At 41.0% G+C, this 26,017-nt stretch overlaps 1 protein-coding gene across 2 annotated transcripts in view; it reads left to right on the top strand.

Annotated features, from left to right (window-relative positions):
- The window catches only part of SEMA4F (ssemaphorin 4F), a 1,454,381-nt gene that overhangs the window by 576,372 nt on the left and 851,992 nt on the right, over positions 1-26,017 (top strand). The gene's annotated exons all lie outside the window — the stretch shown is intronic.

Genomic DNA, 26,017 nt, shown 5'->3' with positions numbered 1-26,017 from the left:
TATTTGTCTGGCTTAAAGCTAACCACATACAACTGTAATCTACCTCTAGCTTCCAATACTGAGATTCTCATATCCAAACTTGAACTTAACAATGCCAAGTAGATCTATATTATCTGTATGTATCTACCTCCTGGAAACAAGAAAGACACCATGGAAAAATTATCCTTTGCTGGCTATCCCAACACCTACCCCCAAGAAACCATAATCCTAGGTGATATAAACATAGATTGGAACTCCTATTGTAGCAGCTTCCCTACCACCCACATTAATCTATATGTTTTTTCTCAAACTGTTACCTCCCCTACCAGAATAAATAACGCTAACAAGAAAGAAAGCATATTAGACTGGATTCTTACGAACAGTTATGCTCACATCTATAATTCTGGAACCCTCCCTGATGATATTAGTGACCACTCACTTACCTACATCATCAGGCATAAAACCAATACTCACATCCCACCCTCTATTAGAAATATCAGATTAAAAAAAAAAATAACCCTGATCTATTCCAAATAGAACTAAGAGCATGCAATTGGTTCCCTTAAGACACTTCCCTTTAGATGAAGCCATTAATTACTTAAATTCTACCTTCCTCGCCATTCTTAACACCACGCTCCAACCAGATCCATTAGAATTAAAACCAATTCTGCCCCATGGCTTTCTAATGAAACCAAACACAAAATTCATCTCAGAAATAAATATTGGGACAAATGGAGATTGACTAAAAACCCTGTAGACCAACAAACCTTTAGACTGCTAAGAAATGACACTAAGAAAGCTATACTTTCTGATAAACAGAACTACTATCTACAATTCCAACAAACTAATCATAACAACCCACAAAAATTCTGGGCAAGCATTAACCAGCTACTCCACCCAGGGCAATCTACTACTCCCAACCCTCAGAATACTGACCAGGAAAATCCCATCCATCCAGCTAATACCTTCAATACCTTCTTTACAGATGCTATCCAGACACTAGCTAGTCAACTATCACCTAATACCTTCACTTTACCTTCCTTTACTTCAACCCCACCCCCTCCTTTTCATTTCAAACCTTTCCCAACCACATTTATTCTAAACCTTTTAAATAAACTGAAACCATGCTCTCCCTCAGCAGACCAACTGCCTTCTGAATATCTATAGTTATCAGCCAAAGCTATTGCCTACCCCATTTCCATACTAATCAATAAAACCATTACCGAAGGTCACATCCCTACCTTATGGAAAGTCTCCCACATTATCCCCCTCCATAAAGGTGGACACTCCACTGAGCTCTCAAATACTGCCCCATCGCCCTACTTTCTCCTTTAGCTAAGATCATGGAGAAATGTATCCACAGGCAATTATTCAACCATTTAATTGATAATAGCTTACTTTCCAACTGTCAACATGGCTTCAGACCATCACACAGCACTACCACTGCCCTCCTTTCCTTTACTGATTGCATTAACAGTAACCATAATAATCTTTCTTCTGCACTATTTATCGACCTGTCTAAAGCGTTTGACTTGGTAAATCACCAGATTCTCATAAACATACTACAATCTGTATCATTAGACCCACTTTCCATTAAATGGTTCCAGTCTTGCCTTGATAAACGACAGCAGGCAGTATTATGGCATAACACTCTATCTACCCACCTACCCATTACCCTAGGTGTCTCTCAGGGATCAATACTAGGACCTCTCCTCTTCTCCATATTTTTTTTTAACTACCTTCATTTTGCCATCCCCCAGGCCACATGCATACAGTATGCTGACGACTCCACACTAATATGCTCAGCTACTTCCATCCAAGACCTTCACTCTTTTACTCAGAAGGTATTTAACACAGTTGAGCAATGGTTCACACAGCGCTGTCTTCTTTTGAACCCAAAAAAAAAAAACCTCCTCCTCTTCAATCCTACTCAAAAGTCATCTCCTCTTAATTTCTCTGTGACATCCACTAATGGTACTATAATATCCCCTGATACTACCACCAAATTACTTGGTATCACCATCGACAATAATCTGAACTTCGACATCCATATCAACAATGCTATAAAGACTGTCAACAAAAAACTTGGCACTCTCTATAGGATTAAACCCTTCCTTTCCCCTACCGCCAAAACTACAATAGCTCACACTCATCTAATCTCCACACTCCTCTATGCCATACCCGTTTTCACTAATCTATCCAAGAATAACTTCAGTAAATTGGAAGTGTCATACAATAACATTGCCAGATTTGCCACAGGTAACCCATGTAGAACCCACCATTGCATAAACTTAAAGCATCTAGGATGGCTAGAACTACAAAACCTGATTAAATTCCACCAGCTAACCATTGCCTATAACATTCTTTATAACCCTTCCAATACTCCAATTTTATCTACCCTCATCACCCCTATAAAAATCTGAGGTCCTTAAGATCAGCAGACAAACTTCTTGTACACACCTCTAAACCTAATAACAGGGCTGGGGATTCTCTCTTCTCTAATGCTGTTGGTAAATCCTGGAATCTTCTTCCCAGTGACCTCTCCTCACTCACCTCTTTACCACTCTTCAAAAACAGACTTAAACTTTACCTCAAAACACACTGGCTATGCCCTTGTATCAAACCTGACTAGTCATCTATCTTTTCAAACTTGGCTTTCCTTATCCATTACTTCTCACCTACTGTTATACCTTTCTATTACTATTCTTTATCATCTCTCTCTATATTGCATTATTTCTATGCTCTGTGGATACTGATTTTTAAGTAACTGCTTTGTCAATATCACTATAAAATTAACTTCTTTTTTACTATTGACTTTACCTGTATATAATGCATTGTACATGTGAAATGCATTGTTATGATTCTTGCCCTCATTGAATATCTTATGCTAACCTGTATGCTGTACTACATATGTTACTGTTATATATATTGTTATTGTTATTGTAGTTGTATGTGTTTGTTTATGTCTTGGAGCTTCTCTCCCCGGGCCTCTACTGAAAATGGACATATATCCAGTTAGACTAGCCCGGTCAACAAATGTAAAATAAAATAATCTGAGCTACATGAAAAATATCCTGGAGGCTCCCCAGACTTTTTTATTGAAGGCAAAAAACATGTTGGTTCTTGTGCAGAATATATCAATATTGTGGACAGTGTTCCCTTTTATATGTGCCAGTTATTGTTAAAGGATTCCTCATTAACATTTATTTACTTTCAAAATGTTTTAAATTCCTAGTTTTTGTTAAATAAATGTTCCTCTCCTAGTGTTTAGCCAGTATTTTGTGCAGTGCAAACATTTTCCACTAATTAAAAGTAATTTCAGTACTTGCGTATTATCGCAACCAGATTTCTGCACTGCCATAGTTCGTTATGTGTGTGCGGAAACAGGTCTCCTAACCTGAAAAGGGGTCTGTAAAGAAATAATCGTTAGTCTGTCACAGGGGGGTATGATCCAGGAAGAGGAGTAAGGGTGCAACTTTGTACTGTGGAGAGACGTACCTCTTTGCTCTCGTAACTGCTTGACGATCGCTGCATTCCATGTTATCAAAGGGAAAGCGAGTCAGGAAATACACTGTGTAACTGTAGCACACATAATCTGTCAAGGACACATTTCGCATACTTAAAGAGAAACAAGTGCATGAAACATGGTAAAAAGTGTTATTCAAAGTGTTGTGGATGCCTCGGATAAAACATGATGGACTGCTGGACAGTTGTGGTTCAGACATAAGGCAACAGAGTTAAAAACTGAGGTGAGCTATGATCAGAAGCATACATAGCATTTTTTTAAAAATTAAACTGTTTTCTTTTTTTCTTTCATGCTTTTAGCTGCAGCAGTACAGCAGTGATCCGCATATACCCTTTTAGATCAGTGTGGAAGCACTCATCGTCGTCTGTTTAACAAACTTGCTTAGACTCCTACAGTAATGGTTGCAAATCATTCTCTGGATACTGGTGTGAATGCTGCTGTAACATTGCTAACGGTGCCTCAAATGCATCCAACAATAGTGAAGCAAACCTGTGTTTTCCACAGTATGGCATAACTTTTCCCATAATATGTCAGTCCCAAAATTCTTCACACCAGTTTCATGCACTTGTTTCTGTTGAACTGTGCGAAATTCACAACTGTGAAAATCTGGTTGCGATAATACGTACCGTAATTTCTTTAATATTATTATCTGCCATCTTTTGAAGGTTTGGGTGGAGGTAGCAGTACTCTCTAGGCTTTAAAATATGAACATTTTTATTATTTTTTTTCTCCAAACATCTTTATTAAATTTTCACATATGACAAAGGCAGTCGTACATTCATACAAGTGAAAAACAGTTTACATCACAGACACAATTGAAACAACTTTAGTTGCAAACATTATACATCACTTATAAACCATCTAGTCATTGTCAATTAAACATTATGTGGCTCTTTCAAATCCTGCCTTTTAAACCTTGTTCCTGCTCTGCATATATTGTTCCCACAATTCACATGTTGTGCCTGGGTAGTTTGCTCCATCCCTTTTCTAAAGATCCCAATTCCAGTTGTTTGGTCTCTGTTACTATATTCACTACTTCTAGTAAAGCTGGTCTAGAGTTTGATTTCCATTTTCTAGTAATTGCTTTTTGTCTAGGCAATTCCAGTTCTGTAGCACAACAACAAAAAAAAAAAAATCTCTCCAGTCAGTCCAATCTGCTCACCCAGCATCTCCAACAGAACGGTCTGCAGGCAATCCCTAAAGTTTACCAGCTCACTACACTCCCAAAAAATATGTTCCTAGCTACCTCTTTCTTGCCCATCACACCTCCAACATTTGCTATCTATCTGAGGAAAAATTCTTTGGAGTCTACTTTGGGTATAAAAATTCCTAGCTATACTCTTCCAGGCAAAGATCCTAAATCTTCTAGACTTTTTTGCATATTAATATGAGCATTTTATGAGCTTTATGTATGGTCTAATATTTACTCGGTTGTAATAATGGGTGGAGGAAAAACATATGTAGTACAATTCTGCTTTCCTAAAGGCAGGCTCAGCTAATATTCCTGATATCTTTTGAGACCAACGAGAAGTGAAAGTGATCGTGTCTGTCTCAGTAAGTAGGTTAGTGGGCAGGGATAAAATGATGGGTTACAGTAATCACCTCACTTCAGTTTTCTTTGGCTTTTGTTGGTGAGGGTTGTAGCAGCAGCAAACTAAGCAAGGCATTTCAAATTTATCTTTCCTCAGGCTCAGATTCCAGTTCATCATGTAGGATCCCCAGGTCTTCCTAGCCATTCAGATAGTGTAATCTCCCCAGCCATGGCCAAAACAATTTCAAATTTCTCTTTCCTCAGGCTCAGATTCCAGTTCATCATGTAGGATCCCCAGGTCTTCCTAGCCATTCAGATAGTGTAATCTCCCCAGCCATGGCCAAAATGATTTCAATGGCAAGCATCCAGGGAACATCCTTGTAAGGTGACTAAAATATCTTTTTTGCTTCTCTCAGTCTGGGAGAGCATTTGATTTGTCAGATAATTCTCAGGATCTGCAAGCTGCTTATACTGTCACAGTCTAAGTCAGCTGACTCTGCAGAAAAACCTTATTTCCATGTCTTGTAGTGTGATTTTTCATTTTTAATCTGTACTGGCACTGTATTACTGTAGGTAAAGATGAGGACTTGGACTGACCTTTAAACCAAGAGGGAACTCTGGTCTGCTTTACCACTACAGGTGAGATCAGTCCCCAAAAGGTGGAGGCTTCTGCCCCTGTATGCTTTTCATTGTCTCTCTCCTCTCCTCTTTGCCATCATTTTAAGCAAGATGCCAGTATACTTAAACGTGTCTAATAAGGGGCAGCTGTTCCCATGCTCCATCCGAGTGAGAGTTATGTTGTTTCTCATCCTGTTCATTTTACTTTCATTAGTGAATCACTTGAGTGTATGTCAAAAGTCACAGATAGATGAAGGCAGAAGTGCAAACTATCCATTGTAACTGTCTTTCATTATATAGTGCTTCTGATATGAAGTTTCTCAGAGAATTTGCCATGTGCTGGTTATAGAGATCTCGTAATAAGCATGCATAAGTGGAAGGGGCTTTTGGGTTGCTGTAAATGGCAAAGCCCCCTGTAAAACAGTAGTGTTAACAGTGAATTTTGATTTTTGTGTTTTTTCTTGCTTTTCACGTTTTGATCTTTACCCTTTTAACTGCACTTTTATTGCTATCATAGAAAGCACAAACCAGCAAAGCACATGTAAAATATGTATTTTCATTTTCCTTTCTGTCCTCAAATCAAAATATTTGCTAATACACCATTCAAGTCTTGGTATAAATAGTTTGAGTGTTGAACATGTTTTCCTTGCAGATTTGTTATGCAGAACAGTGAGATTCAGCTTCTGTTTCCAAACTGGACACACTCTCAGCCTTGGCTATGCTCTATTTTTTTTTTAACACCTGTATTAAATTGTCACATAAGATATAGACACACACAAATTAATAGAAAAGAAAACGAATCATAACATTTTTATTTACATACATTATATATACGTATATATAATGTATGTGTTTTATTTCTTTATAGCAACGATCATTCAGTCCAACATTACATAAATTTCTCAAATCCTGCCTTCCATTAAGTCTCATTCCTCTTCCTTGTGAACATTATTCTGCATGTATTGTTCTTACAAATTCCACATTTCTTTGTAATTTGCTCTTTCTCTTCCACAAAGATCCCACTTGCAATATTCAGTACTTCAAATACAGGTTTTTATATTTTGATTTCTATTTTCTGGCAATTGTTTTTTTTGACAGCTCATGGGATTAAACTTAATAAGGCATTTATTTGCCTAGGCAATTTTGATGCGGTCTCCCAGCTCAAAAGAATCATTTCCTCCTCTAATACTTTTGCCAGTGTGGGGGAATTTTTTTAGAATCTGTTAACTCATTACACTTCCAAAAAATATTTCCAGTTCTTCCTCATCACACCTCCAACATTTGCTTTCTACTCGAGCGAGGAATGTTTCTTTGAAGCCTGCTTAAGGTATAAAAATGTCTATGCAAACACTTACAAGCAAAAAGCCTAAACCTTCTGGACTTTGTCGCATACCTTTAGTGGGAGCCATACACGTCTTCACATTGTTACCTTGTAAATTATTTTTCCAATTTCTTTTCCTAATCTTTTCTGACCTCCTCTGATTGATTCTTTTAGGTATCATGCAATGCTTTATATACTCTACTAATTATACCTTTGTAACAGTAGCTACTGTTCTCAATTCAGCTTAAAACTCTTCCAGTGCAGGTCTTTCATTTGAGTCCCCTTTCCCTTTATCTTTGCCTGTACTCTAATTTCAGTCCCTAGTAGAGAAGGCAGTCTCTAACCTGCAGTCCAAACTCCTTCTTGGCTTCATCCTACTCCGTTACGTTTCCTTCTCTAGTTATTTGTTCTCAGTACAGTGTTTCCTAAGCCAACTTTCTCCAGTAAATTCATCCTCCTGTTTCTCAGAACCCTGCTTCTAGCCATCCCTTTTGGCAAAATCTCCTTTCTGCATTCCTGTGTGTTGGCTTAGTTCATGAATACTGTCTTCAACTTTATGAATCCGATGTTCTGTATGGTTGTTTTTATTTTCCTTAAGGATCTGCATCCAAAATCCTACTCTTTAATATTCCCCCACCCCCGTTTCATCATAGTTCCTTTCCACTTTGACATATAGCCTCCTGCTGCTCTTGCACTCTTCCTCTCCCAGATACATTTCTTTAACTCTTTATTGTTGTCCACATCTCCTCTGGTTGATAAAAATATGCCTGGCCTGTATATAAAACTAAAGAGAATAAAAATATTTTATCTCACTGTCTATATCCATACAAGACCTTCCAGTTTCTAAATGTATGTATTTATCTTTTGTTTAGTCCCTTCCCACATATCACTATAGCTGCTGTAACAGAAGACTTTTTAATCCGTAATCGTAAATACTTTTTATCGTGTCACCATAAGTATGGGTATTGTTGAAACAAATTGTGAGTGGGTATATCATTGAGTTGTCTTCATTATTTTTATATCCTAAAAATACTTGAGACTGTCTCAGAATGATCCACAACGCCAAAATGTCCTTTTCTGGATTTGTAATGTACAAAATATCTGCAAATAAAGCAAGCTTTTCTTGATTACATTACCAATTATATCATTGAATTTCTGACTCCCTAAGAATAAACAAAATAACAAAGGAAAGAGGATAGGCCCTGCCTTGTTCCTCTGTTTAAATATAACATGGCAGAAAGGGACCGTCTCACTTTAATTCTTGCTGCTGATCCTCCATATATCCTCCTAATCTTCCATATAGCCTCTTATTTAACCTTGTTATTTTGTCAGGGAATGCAAATACTTCCATTGCCCTCCTCATAAAATCCAAGCTTACTGTCTTGAATGCTTTTTTGGCATCAAGATCTACCAACAGCAGTGGTATTTTCTTACATTCTGCTTCCCACTTTTTTATTAATGTTTTCAAATGTTTGCTTGCCCTCCATGAAACTGCATTGATCTATATCAATTTTGCCAGCTAGTATATACATAAACACTTTATAATGATGGTTTAAAATTGAAATGAGTCTGTATGAAACTGAGTCTGATGGGTCTTTACTCTCTTTGGGTAATACAGCCAGTACAGCTTACCTCCAAGATGCTGCTACTTCCCATCCGGCTGTGCTGTATCTTAAGACCAGAATGAATGATGTGTCCCCTTGGCAGAGTCCAAATACCTCAAATGAATGTAATTTAATGCTACGAATGCTTACACTGCTCTCAAATGCATTTATGCAAGAAGTGACTCATACAGGGACTGGGTAGCATGCAGCACTGTCTTGCAAAACATTCTGTAGCATATGCAAGGACATGAGATCATAAGCTTTGTCTGGGTACACAGAACATTTGAAGGCTAGTATATCAAACTCCCATAAGCCCCTAACACTTCTGCACAGTTATAAAGACCTGGCTTTCTCTTCTCTAGCCTGGATGGAACCTACACTTCTCTTCCTGAATGTGAGGTTCAGCTGTTTGTCCTCCTAAATGTGAGGTTCATCTGGTGACCAAAGTCTTCTCTGTAGCAGTGTGCCACTGCATTGCAGTATTTTCCATATTTCTTGAATTTACTCTGTTGTAATTATGTATTTATATGTCTTTGTTTTTTGTATTGGAGCTTCTCCCTCAGACTCAACTGAAAATGGGTCTTCCCAATTGGACAGTTTTAACAAACTTGTTGAATAACTAAATAAGTAAAGCAGACTTTTTTCCAGGGAGGCTGAGGAGCGGTATCCCTTCTTTAATGGAGAAACAGCTTGTGATCTTTTTTTCACTCTAGTTTAATGTGGGATCTTTTTCACTCTAGTTAATGTGTCTATAAGCTTTCCTCTGTTTTAAATATGGACACCAACATCCTGTTTTGCCAGTCTATAGATACTTGTCCCTGCCTTCTTTTCTGCATTGAAGTACTTTGTGTAACTGCTCTGCACCACTACCTCCACCCAGCTGAATGTTGTCTTCACATTGCATCCTTAACATTAGAAAGGTGATGCACCACAGCATGACTGCTTCTACGTTGATGGACCCCAACCCATCAGATTTTGAGCAGTGTCTCCTGATAGTAAGGAATATTACAAGTTAAGGAGTTTCTCAGACAGTTTGTCTCTTGTGGGGTCAATACTTTGTACCTTTGCTTAACATAGCTAGGATGGAGCCCCCCCTTCACCTTCTGCGGTGTTATTTATTTGATAAAACCTCTCTAAAGTGACCTGATTGTGTGTGTCTGTTACTTTTTCATATTGTTCCCATGCAGATGTTTTCATTTTGGTAGATAGTATTACTCCACCAAAAGGGTGGTGGTGCTGCGGTAGTGTTGTCGCCTCACAGTAAGAAGCTGTCCGGTTCGATTCTCAGCTAGAGCGTCTTCTGCGTGGAGACGTGCGTGAATGGGCGTACCTTCGTTGAAGGTTGTGCGTCAGGGCTGGCAACTCTGCACGTAAAAATCAATTGCCAATCATCAGCGGATCGGAGTTCCGCTGTGGCGACCCCTAACCGGGAAAAGCCGAAAGACGCAACAAAAAAGATAGTATTACTCCACCCTGCTTAGCCTGCTGGTAATTCTTGTGAATCAAGATCTTACTTAAGTGAACAGTACTGGGAAGACCAACTTCATCATGACAGCTTCTCGGTGCTGCTGTCCACCAAGATGGCTCCTGCAGTGATGGCACTAAACCCGCTGCTTGCTGGTGACTCATTGGGCTCTTAGGTTTATTGATGACTACCAGGCATTGAGGAGTTTCCCACCGTCTGGTTAAGTGACTTGACCAGATTCACAAAGTGGGTAGATGGAGGCTAATGAAATCAAACCCCGAACTACAGGAAGTAGGTTAACAGCTCATAGCCCTTAATCATCTTTAGTAACTGCCATCTTCAATATTTTCCATTCAGACTTGTCACTGACCACATTTTGAGTATGGTTGAAATATTTTGGCAGTAGTATTTCAGCTAATCTCTAACAGATGCCACTATTAGACATTTCCAAGTGGTCTTCTTTGCTGCTTTTGGTCTCCATGGACTTTCTGGCCCTGTTTAATCTGACTCAGCAGCAGGTAAGTGATCACTTGACAGCTGTATCCCTGTGTTCACTCGATTGCTTTGGGCCCAGCATGTTGTGGCACGGAGTATACTTATGAGTATCCCTGTATTTGGAAGTGGTGACTTACACAGAAGTCAAGTAATATCTCATCAGCTGGAGTCCATTCCTGCCATCATTCCTCTCTATCTTTTTCATTCCTGTCGTGAGAGATGGTGCTTTCCAGTAAAAGTGTAGAATTTATAATTGACACCATCTTGAACACCTCAATCACCTTCTTCAAGAAGACCCAAGTATTGTCTATGGCTGCTCCCTGCTTAAGCAAACGGGACTTGCAATGTAGTGAAGGAACCATTTCTCCTACAAGGAAAAGCTTCCATGTGCATGTCAGCTGCAAACTTATGAACACCTCCAACTTCACCTGGGGCCTATCATGATGAGTAACTTTGTTAAGATGCATGGTTCCAGAGTTGGTTGTTGATTGAGCCAAGTCTGAGTGTACTTACCTATTGCATTCACCAGCTTTGGCTCCTCCCTGCCATTGAGGTGACATTTGACTTCCATAAGCCATTTCCATTACTTGAGTTGAGGTTGCTTGAATTGTTCACAGTCATGCTTGTTACTTGACTGGGAGTACTGCAGACCCCACCCATTATCTTGTAGATTCTACCCTGGTGCCACCACCTAACAATTTGGGATGACCATGAGCAGGTACATGCGTGGACTGGACATAAAGTGCCTACTTGGGAGTCCACCCTCAGGCTTGCCTTTTGGGCTAGGCTCTAGTAACTTTCAGTCTCTCCTGGATCCTCTTAGACGTGTTCTGCACAATTGTAAAGGTGGTCTTGTAGTTTGGTCTTTGTCTATGTCCACACTTCAGACTTGTTCACCAAGAAAAGTCTGTACTGATCGCAAAAGGGAAGACCCTAGAAGAAGTAAAATGTCTGGTGACAGTTCTGAAGTTCATCGGGACAGAGAAGCTCCTCTTATCAGGACAAGGTGACAGTTCACAGAAGGAGCAGATTGTGGAAAAAATGTGCAAACATAATTGCAGATTTTTGTCGGGATTTTTTTTTTTGTTCCCTAGAGTTATCTGTTTTCTGTGAAAGTAGCAATTATAATTGGATGTTATTAGTAATTCAGTGACATTGTACTGTCTGCTCATAACCGACTTGCTTTTATGGTGGTAGAAAAAGATTTATATTTGCATGATCTTTTCTACAGGTAAACATTTCTCACAGTCTAATCATTGTGATTAACAAGGCATAATCCTTTGAACTACAGGAAGGTTTTATCTGTCTTGCTAACTTTTTCAGCATTACTGAAAAACCTACTAAACATTCCTCTCCCATGTTTTGCACTGAGATATGTTGCTTGTTTTAGCTGACTGAAACCATCTGTTTGGGTAGTGTGGCAGTTTCCACAGTGCTCATTGTTGCTTAGAAGCAAGTATTTGTAGTTATGCATAATATTCTATAAACTGCAAATTTGCAAACGTTGCTATACTAAACATCACAGCTTTTTATCACTTTTAGCTTCATGTTTTGCAAACTGCACATTGTCACATTTTTGTGAAGGAAGGTTGAGAAGTATGCTGCTGCATTTTTACTGAAGTATGTGATGTCACATTGGTCATGATAGTATTAACTGTACACAGCTGTACAAGCAGATTAATACAAAAGTTGGAGGCAGAAAAAGGCAACGTGATTGAACAGTTGTTTTTGTGAAACTGAGCAGGAAGCAAAGCTGTAAACCTCACCAGTGAACAAGAGTTCCCTCCCCCACCAAAAGATTTTGGGCATATTAGTTTTTCCTTGTACAAAACAATACATTTTTTTTTCTTGCAGAATTAATTTTTAAAAAGTGTCTGTATGTGGTAGTGGTGGTGGTAAAATGCTGTAGGGGCTTACCTCTCAGCCTCCTTTTGCAAGAATTCTGGACAAAGCCAAAAGTAAAAGGGGGAGGGGGGGCAAAGGTCCAAACATTTAAATATTGCTCTTATAAACTTAGAAACTGGCCTAAATGTCAGGGCTTGCGGTAGCATTCCTTTCCTGAAGGATATGAAGTCCGAAAATCAAATGTCTGTCATTATGTAGTGACTTTTATTCTTTGATTAGAGAGGCCGCGGTGACGCAGTGGTTAGCATTGCCGCCTCACAGTAAGAGGTTCTCCCGTTCGATTCTCTGTTGGAGCGCCTTCTGTGTGGAGTCTGCATGTCCTCCCTGCGGTCTAGTGACATTTAAAGACATGCAGGTAGGTGCGTGCGTGAATGGGTGTGCCTTCTTTAAAGGTTGGATGTCGGGATGGCAACTTGGCACCGTAAAATTCCACTGACAATCATTAGCAGAACGGAGTTCTGCTGTGGTGATCCCTAACCGGGAAAAGCCAAAAGATCTGTATTCTTTGATGATTAGACAGAAAAATACCAATTTTAAGACCTTGTCAGAAATATGAGGCAAAAATCTGTGCATTCTGCAAAATTCCGTGCATTCTGCAAAATTCCGGATATTTTTTCCCAAACACCTTTACTGAATTATCACTTGTGCAAATTTACATTCGTATAAAAGTAATCAAACTATATTAACATAAACATCATACTTTACATATATTGCTATGCATCATGTAAGATAAGCAATATTACATAAATTATTCAATTCCTGCCTTTAAACCATCACTTACTACATAGGCAGTCATACATTTATAAATGAAAACAAATCACACAGACACAATCCTAGTTGCAAGACTTTTACATAGTAAACCATACTGACACACTCCCAGCTGCAAACCTTATACAGCACTTATAGTCTAGGTTCATAGGGAACTCGTTTCATAGGTTCATAGGTAAGTACTAGTCTGTCTGCCCAAGGGCATTTATAAGCCTAGCCAGAATGTGTTGGCTTTTGCCACCCCCTTAGATTAGTTCCCTGAGTCTCTGTCCAGCAGAACCATTAGTTCCCTGCGCCACTGTCCGGCAGAGCCACTGCAGTGATCCCCGGGGTAAATTTTCTGTTTCCCATCCACCTTTCAAGATTTCACTTGAAGAGTGTTAGTGAGGGGTTCTGCCTGATGTATATTGGAATCCTGTTCCAAAGCGTGGGGAGTCTCTGGGATAGCAATCTATCCTCCAGCATGTTCCATTTATCGTTGTGGTGAGGTTTATATCTCTAGAGCGTGTGGCTCTCCGGGATTTGTGTTTTTTTTTAGGTGGAGCATGTCCATCAATTCTGGGCTGGACATGGCCTTGTATGTCAGGCAGAGATCACCTCTGAGTAAACGGTATGCAACCGAGTACAGCTGGAGTTTCTTCAGTCAGGCTGTATAGGGCATCAATTTGAGGCCAGTAATCCTCTTGCTGTGGTACTTTTGTGGTCTTTTCAGCTGTTGCAAGTGTCTTGTAAGGTACATCCCAAATGGGGCATTGCACTCTATGATGGGTCTGATGAGTGATGAGTAGAGGGGCACAATAACCTCTGTTGTTCTAGATGCGAACCCTTTTGTGATTAGGTGGGCCACATAGAAGGATTTTCTAACCACCTTGGCAATATGATTGTCAAAGGAGAGATTACTATCTACTTGGGTCCCCAGATCCCTTATTACATTTTATGTATTTAGTGGACTACCACCTATGTGGTAGTTCACGGGTACTTTGTTTTTTCCAAAGGGGATGACTATGCACTTTTTGGCATTTAGCTTGAGGCCATGATTTTGACACCAGGTATCCGTCTCAGTGAGACCCATCTGAAGGGTGTCTGTATCAGCCGGAGAATCAATTATGGCCCCTATTTTGCAGTCGTCTGCAAACTTGGTCAGCCATAGCCCTCCTGTGCTTGCCTGTACCTCTGAGAAGTATATACTGAACAGGAGGGGTCCTAGGACTGAGCCCTAGGGGACGCCACTTGTAACCGGTTTAGAGTCGGACATAGAGCCTGCAACTTTCACCATGTGGGTTCTATCCATGAGCCAGTTGGCAAACCATCTCATGACGTAGGGGTTTATGTTCAAGCTGGTGAGCTTGTCTATAATACTAGAATGGGGAATGGTGTTGAAAGTCTTTGCGAGGTCTAGGTAGGCTGTGTGGACCTCCTTTCCCTCGTCTAATGCCTTTGTAACAGTCTCAAAGAAGTCCACTAGGTTTAGGAGGCATGATCTGCCCTTAAAGCAAAACTGGGTAGGATCCAAGGTTTGGAGGTTCCCAATGTCTCTATTAATGAGTTCCATGATTATGTGTTCCATAGCCTTGCAGATCAGGCTAGTCAGGCTTATAGGGCGATAGTTCCCGGGGTCCACTGTGGCTCCACCTTTGTGGAGCGGGATAACTGTAGCTGTGCGCCACTCTGTGGGTACATAGCCTGAGTTTGAACAGTGTGTTTAGGTGAGGGGTTAGTTCATTTTGGAACTCATGTAAGACGCAGCCTGGGGCACCGTCTGGTCCCATTGAAACTGTGTTTTTGGCTTTGGATAGGGCTGCTTTAACCTGTGTGTCTGTGATTGACGGGGCCGTACATTCTTCTGATATGGTTATGGGCCCTTTAGGGGGTGAGAGGGGGGGGGTTGAAGTTTGCACTAAACCTGTCTGCCAGAATGTTGGCAATATCAGTCGGTTCAGTGTATTTTGTGCCATTCTGCACTAACTCAGAGCAGATATGTGAGTTTCCACTTAGGTTTTTGACATAGCTAAAGAACGCTTTGTGGTCATCTTTGGAGTCATTGGCAATTTTTCTTTCGAAACTAGCCTTGGATGATTTATTGAGGCATCGTAGATGTTCTTCGTGTTTCACTGTTGCAGTCATTACATTTGGGGTAATCTGCTGGCAGGTTGCCCTCAGTCGGCCTGAATAAAAAAGTCTTGGGTCCTGCGTCGGTTGCTGTCTCCCCTTCCATGACGTCAGGGGTATAAATCATGCAGCCAACGCCATTTTAATCAGTCTTTTTTGCCGTGCGGTGCCCGAAGCAGAAGCAGTTCGCAAGTGCCGGTCGGCCGACTCATGAAATTTTTGTATTCGAGTTTCAGAACCGAAGTCTTCAAACTAAAGCTAAGTACCCCGTTGTGGGAACTTTTTCTTGCTCCTTACCGATGTCAGTAAAATTTAATAGTTGCATTACTTGTGGGAAGCAAATACCTCATAAGGATTTTCATTTGTACTGTATTCCTTGCCTAGGCCCTGATCACAACGTGCCTTGCTGTCGGTTTTGTGCTAAATTTAACCAACGCACTATTAAGCGTCGGTATATTTTTGCTTCTAAATATTTTGGTTCAAGATTTTAACTACCTTGAAATGTCGTCTGTTAGCAATCCGACTACCAGAGTAGACAAAAAACACAAGGAAAAAGACAGAGACAGACAGTCGAGGTCCAAAACTAACGACGAAGCTTCTCCTAAGCCAGTCGCCGGTACTCAGTGAGGTGCTTTCGCAGCCCCTGATACCCGCTGCGTTTGAGTCACAGGCCTCTACTGAGACCCATTCGGAGTCCGGTATGCCGCGAAATTTGCAAAGTATTGAACCCGTGGATGTCTCTCCCTTGGATGGGTCCGGAGCCGCTGAGCAGGCACCAGCTTCTGGGGGTGTTTTCAGGCCTCAACATTTTTACATTAAACCGACGCCAGCAACAAAAACAAGGTCAAAAACAACTTCTATGTCTAAAAAACTGACGCATGAGCTGCTTGCTCAGGCCCCTATGCCTAAAAAACAGATGATCAAAATGGCTTAGGATTTAATTGCCTTGATCAGGGCCCCCCCCCCTGCTTAAGAGGCTTAGGCAAGGCACTGATTATGAATCTTCAGATCAGGTTTCCATTTCTTCTGATCAGGAATTTTCTATTCCACCCTGTGAGGATTCTGATGCAGAGGAATCCATCCCATCTGCATCTCCTCCAGAGGATTACTATTTTGGAGATACTTTGCATACTTTTAAGGGAACATTTTCATTGGGAGATTCAGGACTTCTCTGAATCAAAAAAGAGGCTTAGGGATTTCCTTCTTCCTCAGCATAGGCCTTTGGCAATACCTCCTGTATTAGACATTGTTGATAATGTGTTCACGGAATCAAGCAAAGCCAGACAGATATTACAGGGTTCCTGACTCCCACAAATTTATTTTCAAAAATCCTGCTGCTGATCCAGAGACTATTTCTCAGGGTCCCAAGGGTGTTAAGGCTTCTACAGCTTAAAGTCCTACCCCTTCTGATAGAGATTCCAGGGCACTGGATAGATGGGGTAAGAAGGTTTATACATCCGCAACCTTGGCAATCAGGGCTTTAAGCTGTCAATTTCATATGCTTAAATATCAACAGCATGTCATGGGCTTACTGAAACAGAAAATTATGTTGATTTCTGATTGTGTGGAAAATAAGAGTTACAGGATTTATTGCATTCAGCAGAACAGGTTGGAAAGCATACTTTGCAATGTGGTTTTGATTCCTTGGAGGCCTCTTGTAGGTCCGCCGTTACTGGATCTGTGATTAGAAGGCATGCCTGGCTCAAGGAGCAAAATCTGCCTGATCATGTTAAAGCTAAATTGTTGGATGCCCCTTTGCAGCATGATACTCTGTTTGGTAATAAGGCAGAAGAGGTTTTAAAGAAAATGGAAGACAAAGCTAAATCTATGCAAACTGTAAAAGATTTCTTGCAAGTTCAGCCACCCAGGTTCAGTAGGCACTGGCCTACTAAAAATTGGTCCTTCCTGTATCCAACAGAGCCAGTCAGGGCAAACCCAGGTGCTCAAAAGGCTCCAGATATCAATCACAGAGTTCTTACAGGTCAAAGCAATGGGGTGCCTCCACCTCCAAATCTGGAGGAAACAAAGCACAACCTTACAGTAAGCAGTCTCAATGACTTCCCTCTATCATCTCCAAGCACTTATCTTTTGGCAGCCCCCTTGGAGGGAAACTAGCACTTCATGCTCAAAATTGGCATTTAATTGCCCAGGACAAGTGGGTATTAAACATAGTATCCCAGGGATACAGATTTCATTTCCATACTTTGCCAATTCCAAACGGATGGCCGGATCTGCCACAAAACCAGTGGGCAGAGGCCCAGAAACAAGTTATGTCCCTCATGGATATGGGGGCTATTCAACTGGTATCAGAAAAGGAAAAAGGACAAGGATTTTATTCAAAACTTTTCCTGGTACCCAGAAAAGACAATTCATGGCGTCCAGTACTGGACTTATCGATTCTGAACACATTCCTGGACATTCCAAAATTCAAAATGCTGACTTTACAACAGCTACTGCCTATGCTAGGCAAGAATGCTTGGTTAGTAACTTTAGACTTAAAAGAGGCATACCTGCATATCCCAATAAGGGAATCGTGCAGAAGATACCTCCGCTTCAAAACAGGTTTTTTTGCATTACCAATTCTCTGCACTGCCCTTTGGCTTATCTACTGGGCCCAGGGTCTTTACAAAGTGCCTGGTATCAGTAATTGCATTCTGCAGACAAAGAAACATTCAAATTTATCCTTATCTAGACAATTGTCTCATTCAAGCAGAGGACAAGGACACTCTTCTTTAACATCTGGCATTTGTAAAAAGGCTTCTAGCATACCTAGGGTACTCCATAAATGAAAAGAAATCACAACTGGTACCCTCTCAAATAATTACATTCCATGGTGCAAGCTTGAATGCAACTGCCCAGATGGCTTACCTCACGCCAGACAAACAAAGACAATTGACAACATGCTTCAAACAAATTGGCAACAAAAACTCTGTTATCTGCAAGACAAATTCTGCAGGCTGTGGAGTTCATGGCATCCTGCGTTCTACTAATTCCATATGCGAGACTGCATATGAGGAAACTTCAATGGTACCTAAAAAGTTTATGGAGTCAACATTGTCACAGCACCAAAACAAGGGACTGTCATTCACTCTACCCCCGCCACCCAAACCCTAACTACAGACGCATCAGACTATGCTTGGAGGGCCCACCTGGCAGAGGGAGATGCATTCAGGGCAAATGGAGCCCAAACCAAATGCATCTGCATATCAACCAGAAAGAAATACTAGCTGTTCAGAATGCTCTGACAGTCTTCAAGGACTTCATCCAGGACAACTACTGATAAAGATGGACAACATCACAGTTATATGGTACATAAACAAGCAGGGGGATGCACATTCCTTCCCCCTTTGAAGACTAGCCATGGCCTTGTGGAACACAGCCTTGACTTACAAATACATCTTCAAGCGCAATTCCTGCCAGGAAAGCAAAATACTCTGGCAGACGACTTAAGCAGAAATCTTATGGACCTGCACGAATGGAAACTGGATCCACAAATCTTCAGCATGTTAACAAAGAAATGGGGGAGCCCAGACATAGATCTATTTGCTTCTCCCCAAAACTATCAGTTGGACAAATTCTGCAGAAGTACTCATCACAAAAAAGCATGGAAAGTGGATGCTCTATCCTTAAGCTGGAAAAAACTATCCGTCTATGCCTTTCCCCCTCTGCCTCTACTCTCCAAGGTCTTACTAAAGGTCAGACAGGAAAAAACAAAAATGATCCTAATTGCTTTGGACTGGCCTCGCCAGCACTGGTACCCACTTCTAAGGAATATGTCACACCTTCCCCCGCGGTACTTGCCTCAAACACCTCATCTTCTGTCTCAGCAGAACTACCAAATTCTGCACACTCGGCTCCAAACTCTGAATCTTGCAGCATTGCTAATCAACTAATTATTCAAACCACATCTCTCAGTAAACCTGTGATGGATGTCATTTTGGAAGCCAGAAGGCCTAGTACTAGAAAATCTTATGCTGATAAATGGAAGAGATTCTGTGCTTGGAACCAAACACAAGGAATAGACACAGCAAAGCCCAATATGCCTCAGATTTTACAATGCTTAACTGAGATGCTTGACAAGGGCCTGTCTTTTTCTTCAATAAAAATCCATGCATCTGCCATCTCGGCTCATTACAACACAGAGCCCTCCCCTCTTTTCTCATCCACTGCTTAAACAGTATCTTAGAGGGGCCAAAAATTTAAGGCCTCCCAGGAGAGCACCTACTCCTGCATGGGACCTCAATTTTGTGCTGGAAAAACTCACCCTGCCTCCTTTTGAACCAGCAGCTACTGCGGATATAAAATTTCTATCTTGGAAAACAGCTTTTCTTTTGGCAGTCACTTCAGCAAGAAGGGTTTCAGAACTACAGGCTCTCATGGCAGTGGAGCCTTTCATTATATTTTACCCGGACAGGGTGGCCCTCAGGACCAATCCTTCTTTTATGCCTATTGCCTAAGGTGGTATCCAGTGTAGCTCTTAACCAGACCATTCACCTGCCAACCTTTTTCCCAAATCCGCAAAACAAGGGGGAGCGGATTCTGCATTCATTGGATGTACACAGACAACTAAGATTCGACTTAAACAGGACAAATTCTCTAAGAAAGTCTGAGCAAATACTGGTAGCATTTGCTGCAGGATCAGAGGGGAAGGCTATATCAAAGCAGACTATTTCTAAATGGATAAGCCACTCATTTGTTTCTGCTATTTGCACCATGGTAAACTTGTGCCCAAGGGGATCAGATCCCATTCCAGCAGGGCTGCCTCTACTTCAACAGCTTTTTTCAGAGGGGTCCCAACCAGAGACATTCTAGAAGCTGCTACTTGGAGCTCTGTTCATACGTTCACAAAGCATTATAATTTACCTCTCTTCTCTAAATCTAGGGCAGGCTTTCCCCACTGCAGTCCTGCAGGGCCTTATAGCTGCTCCTTATGCTGTTTAGTTCCATCCTCCCACCCATATCTTTGGGATTCTACCGAAATGTAATGACTGCAACAGTGAAACACGAAGAACATAGTACAGTTGTGTACACTTACCGTAAATGTAGATGTTTGAGTGTATTCACTGTTGCAGTCCGGGTTACCTACCCACCATCCCCCATTCTTTACCTTTTCTTTCCTTCACTATACTCAAAAGCCTTTGTGGTGTATTTGCTTTTAGTTGAAGGTAAATTTTATGTTTCTAAGGTGCATTTATATATATTTACTGTTTATTTGTATATATATTTTTGCTCCCCATTTGGGAGGCACCTGACATCTGGGGCAAGAAAAACTGATTAAAATGGCGTTGGCTGTATGTTTTATACCCCTGACGACCTGACGTCATGGAAGAGGACCCAAGACTTTGTTATTCATGCCGACTGAGGGCAACCTGCCAGCAGATTACCCCAAATGTAGTGACTGCAACAGTGAATACACTCTAACATCTACATTTATGGTAAGTGTACACAACTGTACTTTTCTTGCTGATACTGATCAGGGATGTCTTTCCTTCTTGGGATTTTACTCTTTTCTGTACTAGTTTCCTCCTTCTGTTCTATAGCTTGTTTATGGCAGGGGTCCACCAGACTGGTTTCCTTTTCTTGGAGGAGTGAGTCTTGGTTTTACTTGGGTAGCACGATCCATGCATTCCTGCAGATGCGCATAGAGTGCCTTTGTAAAGGTTTCAGAAGCTTGGACAGCATTATCTTTTAGCATGGGGGCTGTGAACCTTTCCACCTCGGGCTTAAGTAACGTGAAGTTTGCTTTTGAAAAGTTTTTCATGGTGGTTTCCTTGATTGGCGGTGGGGGCGGAATGTGGATATCCAGAGTGATTAGTCTATGGTCTTATCTAACCAGCGAGGGGTTGACCTTCAGTGTGGAACACTGGTTGCCCATGCTGGTGATGACCAGGTCCAATATGTTGTTCCCTTTGGTGTGGGTGTTGACCAGTTGATCCAGGGCATTCGAGTTTATAAATTCTAGGAAGCGTTGGGCAAGGGAGTTAGTACTTGAGTAGTTCTCCCTGTTTATGTTTGGATAATTAAAATCACCCTGTGTCTCCAGAAATGCAGAATGGGGGTCCTGGGCCATGGTGGGTGATCTCTAGCAAGCTACAATTTGGATTGCAGTTTTACCCGTTGTTAGTTGCACATGGATGATCTCTGATGCATTGTGCTGCGCCACTAACCTGCAGGTGTGGGTATCCTTGATGAATATGGATACACCCCCACCTTTTGTGTTTCGGTCCTGGTTCTGTGGCCTAAAGGTATGGTATAAGTTATAGCCTAGTAGTGCTGGGGTGGTCTCAGGAGCCTTAAACCAGGTTTCTGTTACTGCACAGATGTCGATTTTCTCCATACTGAGGAGTGCCTCGAGTGCGTGCATTTTGAGGTTTAGACTTCTGGCGTTCAGTAGCATTACCCTCAGTTTTTGGTTACTTGTGCTATTTATGGTAGTGGGTTTGTCTTTTGAGCCTTGCCTAAAAAAGGCACTATGGGGGCAGCAAGAGCCTTGGCCAGTATTCGAAAGCCTAAGGGTGACAGGTGCAAACCATTTCTGGCGAAGCAACGTGGCTTGTCAAGCATATCATCCCAGGCGGACAGTTACTGGATCCCCTTTGAATGACACCAGAAACTTAGCCAGTTATTGAAATTGATCATTTTTTCTTCATACTGTAGCATCATTCTTGGTGAGGGCAGGATGCTACTCAGGGTCAGGGTCATACCGGCCTGGGCTACATGATCAGAGAGATCTTCCATGTTTCTTTTCATGTAGTCCAGGGAAGTACGTCTTGGGTCATTCACACCAACATGGACAATGACAGAGTTGTATTTGTACGTGTTCTGGAGTGACCTGAGTGCTTGTGTTATGTGGCGGATCCTGGCACCCGACAAGCAGCTAACTGTAACCTTCTCTTTGTCCAGCCTAGTTAGTGGGACATTAGTGTGCCTGACTATAGAGTCGCCTATTACTAGTGTGTTGGGTATGTTATTTTGCGTTAAGGGCTGTGATTGCGTGGCACACTGATTATGTGAAGTATGTGTTTAATGGTTGGTGATGGGGTGTGGAGGTTGCTTGGATGTCTGCTTTGGAGGTCTCTCTTGCTTTTGCAGATTTTTATTTAGAGCCTCTGAGTATGTTTTCATGTATTCATGTGTGTTATTTGTCGGTGTTGGTTTATTAGGTCTATGTGAGACTGGTGGTGTGTTGCAAGTATTACCCTTCTCCTCTTGACTGTCAGTCCCAGTCTTGGGTTGAGAGAGCTTTGCTTCAGTTTGGCTGTATAATTGCATCTCTCGCATATATTAGTGTTTGGTTTTAGGAGGAGAGGGTTGTCTGTTTACATGAGGCAGTTATAACATTGCCTCAAAAATGCCCAGATTCACCAGTTGGACTGGAGAGTACACCGGAAACTGCCCTTTGGACATGCCTGAATAGGTAGAGTAAGCTGTTCTTCTGATTGGTTGATGGGGATGAATAGAGAGCCTTGTCCGTCTGGACAGTATAGGGGGGTCTAGTGCTAGGGTTAATTAGTGCTTGTTATGAGTTTTAAGCAAGTGCTTGACTGTGAAATGAATGGTTTGAGTGCTAAAGTTGAAGGTTTGTCTAGTTCCAAGGGAAAAATTGAAGAGTAGACTTCGTGGAGCGAGAATAGTTTAACTCTAGCTAAATGGTGGTGCACAAAACCGCACAAATGTGTTTTTTATAGCAGGGAAATGAGAGAGAGAAATTAGCCCAAAATGGCCGATAAACTACTAACTTCTGGGCTGAAACCACTCCTCCAGGGACAGATAGGCTGCTCAAAGCTCCCCTCTCTCACAGGTGAGCAGAGAAACTTCCTTCTATCCAAGTAAGGTATGGGCATCACAGAAACGTGCAACTCAGCCTTGGATTCAGCAATAACCTGAAAACTGGACTGTACTAGTTCAGAAAGGCGGGTAACAAGTATTTTTGTTTTGTTTTTTGTTTTTTTTTTTAAGAAAATAGAGTAGATACAATCAAAACAACACTTTAAATGCACAGAAAAGGCTATCGCACTTTAGTGTGTAGCCTACAACAATTAAACAGATTATTTAAACACAAAAATGAGTTAATTCAAGTGCAGGCAGTAAATAAGTACAATATGTAGCAATAACAGACTTTTTAAATCACAGATTCGCTAAAAAAACTGGCGTTTTAGGCGGAATTAGTTAAGACAGCAAGAAAAGCAGAAACATGATACTTAATCACTACAAAATCACTCTTTTGTCTCTCTGCTGCTGTAGATTCTGCAGAACACCTGGAAGGCACTTGCTGAGCGGAATACAAGCACAAAAACTGCGCGAATGCAGATTTTATAGCAGGGAAGTGAAAGAGATAGAAATTAGCCCAAAATGGCCAATAAACTACTAACTTCTGGGCTGAAACCACTCCTCCAGGGACAGATAGGCTGCTCAAAGCTCCCCTCTCTCATAGGTGAAGAGAAACTTCCTTCTATCCAAGTAAGGTACGGGCAACACAGAAACTTGTAACACAGCCCTGGATTCAGCAGTAACCTGAAAACTGGACTATACTAGTTCAGAAAGGCGGGAAACACAAATATATATATATATATATATATATATAATTTTTTTTTTTCAAAAAATAGAGCAGATACAGTCAAAACAACACTTTACCCATTTAACCAGTTAAAAAGCTCAAAACTGATCCCTGTTCCAGCAGTCTTCAATCAGACAAGTTGTAACTGCACAGTCCTGCCACTAGGGTACAGAGAAACCTTCTCCAAAAAAGACAGCTTGGATCAGTGCACAAGTTATACAAACAAAGCTAGATCCAGCCAGCCTGAATCTAGTCTATGTTATAGCAAACAAGGCGTACCGATTTGAGAAAGAAATAGTCCAAGTAAGCATGCGCAATAAGTCTTTAACCAGAAATTCCCAGCTCAGAAGGGCAGAATCTAGCTCTCCTCCCACAAGAGTGCAGACCACAAACCTTCTTAATGTAAAATAACTGGCCTGAAGCCCAAGTGCTTAACCCAGAACTAATACACTTTTAGAATAACAGACACTGAGCCTTCAATCAGCAGTTCCCAACTTAGAAGGATGTACGCTACCTGTCCTGCCACAACAGAACAGACCACAAACCTTAATGTAAAACAACTGGTTTGAAGCCCAAGTGCTTAAACCAGGGGCCTTAGAATAACAGTTACAATTTAATCAGGCTACTAACAAGCAGTAATAAAGGCAGCAGAATAAATTCAATTGAGTACTTTTAAGATGAGGCAAAATAAGGTAATAAAGTAGGAAGAAACACAAATACAGTAAAGCAGAAGTGCAAATTTTTTTTTTGGAGAGGGAGGAAACGGAGCAGATTAAGATACTATAGGGGAATATCCTTCCCAAGTGCTCTCTCTGTACACCGCAGAGGAGATGGGACTGGTAGGAGTATCTGAAATCAAAATATTATCTCACTGTACTCAGTTGAGTGAGCAAATGAGATGGGTCCAGGAGGAGTGTGCAAAAACAGATTTACAGCAGGGGCGGGCAATTCTAAAGCCACCAAGATTAATACCACAACAAGAACAGGGAGGAGGGTGGGGAAGTAACTGCAAAGAGACAGAGAGACAATATTTACTGAATCTAAGATGTACAATATTTATTGACTCAAATCTTAAATAAGTGCAGAGAAAAGTATACTTAAATCAGCTTGTGTCCAGTTGATATATGCAGACAAGTCTCAGTAGCCAGCAACTCCGATTAAAATTTATCACTCAAACATTATGTAGCTCATTTAAGTCCTGCCACCTTTTAGACCTCATTCCTCCCTTGTATGTATTGTTCCCATAATTTACATTTTTTTTCTTGTGTAGTTTGCTCCAACTCATTTCTAAACATCTCAGTTCCAGTGGTTTTGTCTCTCTGACTATATTCATTACTTCCAGTATAGTTGGTTTAGATTTTGATTTCCATTTTCTAGTAATTGCTTTTTTGGCAGCCACCATTATTAGACAGAGCAAGGCCTTACCATGTCTAGGTAATTCCGATTCTGTATCATTGCTCATAAAAATCTTCATCTTCAGACCAGTCTGCCTACCCAATAACTCCCAACAGTGCATCCCGCAGGTAATCCTTAAAGTCCGCCAACTCACCACACTCCCAGAAAATGTGTTCCCCTTTCTTCCCCATCACACCTCCCAACACTTGAGAGATATGTGTGGGTGGAGGTTGTGCCACACTTCTGAATATTATTAGTTTCAGGCTTTACTTGTTATGAATTTGCATTTTTATTCAGATGTGTTATTTTTATTAATTATTATTTTACATTTGTTGACCGGGCTAGTCTAACTGGTTAGATGTCCATTTTCACTAGAGGCCCGGGGAGATCAGCTCCGAGGAAACAAAAACAAAATCATATATACAAAAATTAATGTAGGCAATGCACATTGCAGGTGCAGTGCAGAGAATAATCAGAGGTCAAAAGTTCATAACATAGTGCAAAATATGCAGATACAATTAGTACAATACAAAATGCATGTTCAATATGTAATACATAATAAAGAAAAATCTGCTGCATAACAGTTTGAAAGTTCTTGAGAAAGCTTGATCATGAACATGGCATACCTTTAATATGATATGTACCATATGGTTCCTAAAATAAACATACACCTAGTCAACTTTTAAATGGGATTTTCTGTAATAGTGTGTGTGTGTGTGTGTGTGTGTGTGTGTGTGTGTGTGT

Source organism: Protopterus annectens, chromosome 2.part2 (genome assembly GCF_019279795.1).
Source record: "Protopterus annectens isolate FY-2018-M chromosome 2.part2, PAN1.0, whole genome shotgun sequence".
NCBI lineage: Eukaryota > Metazoa > Chordata > Ceratodontiformes > Protopteridae > Protopterus > Protopterus annectens.
This window is presented reverse-complemented; position numbering and strand designations above follow the sequence as displayed.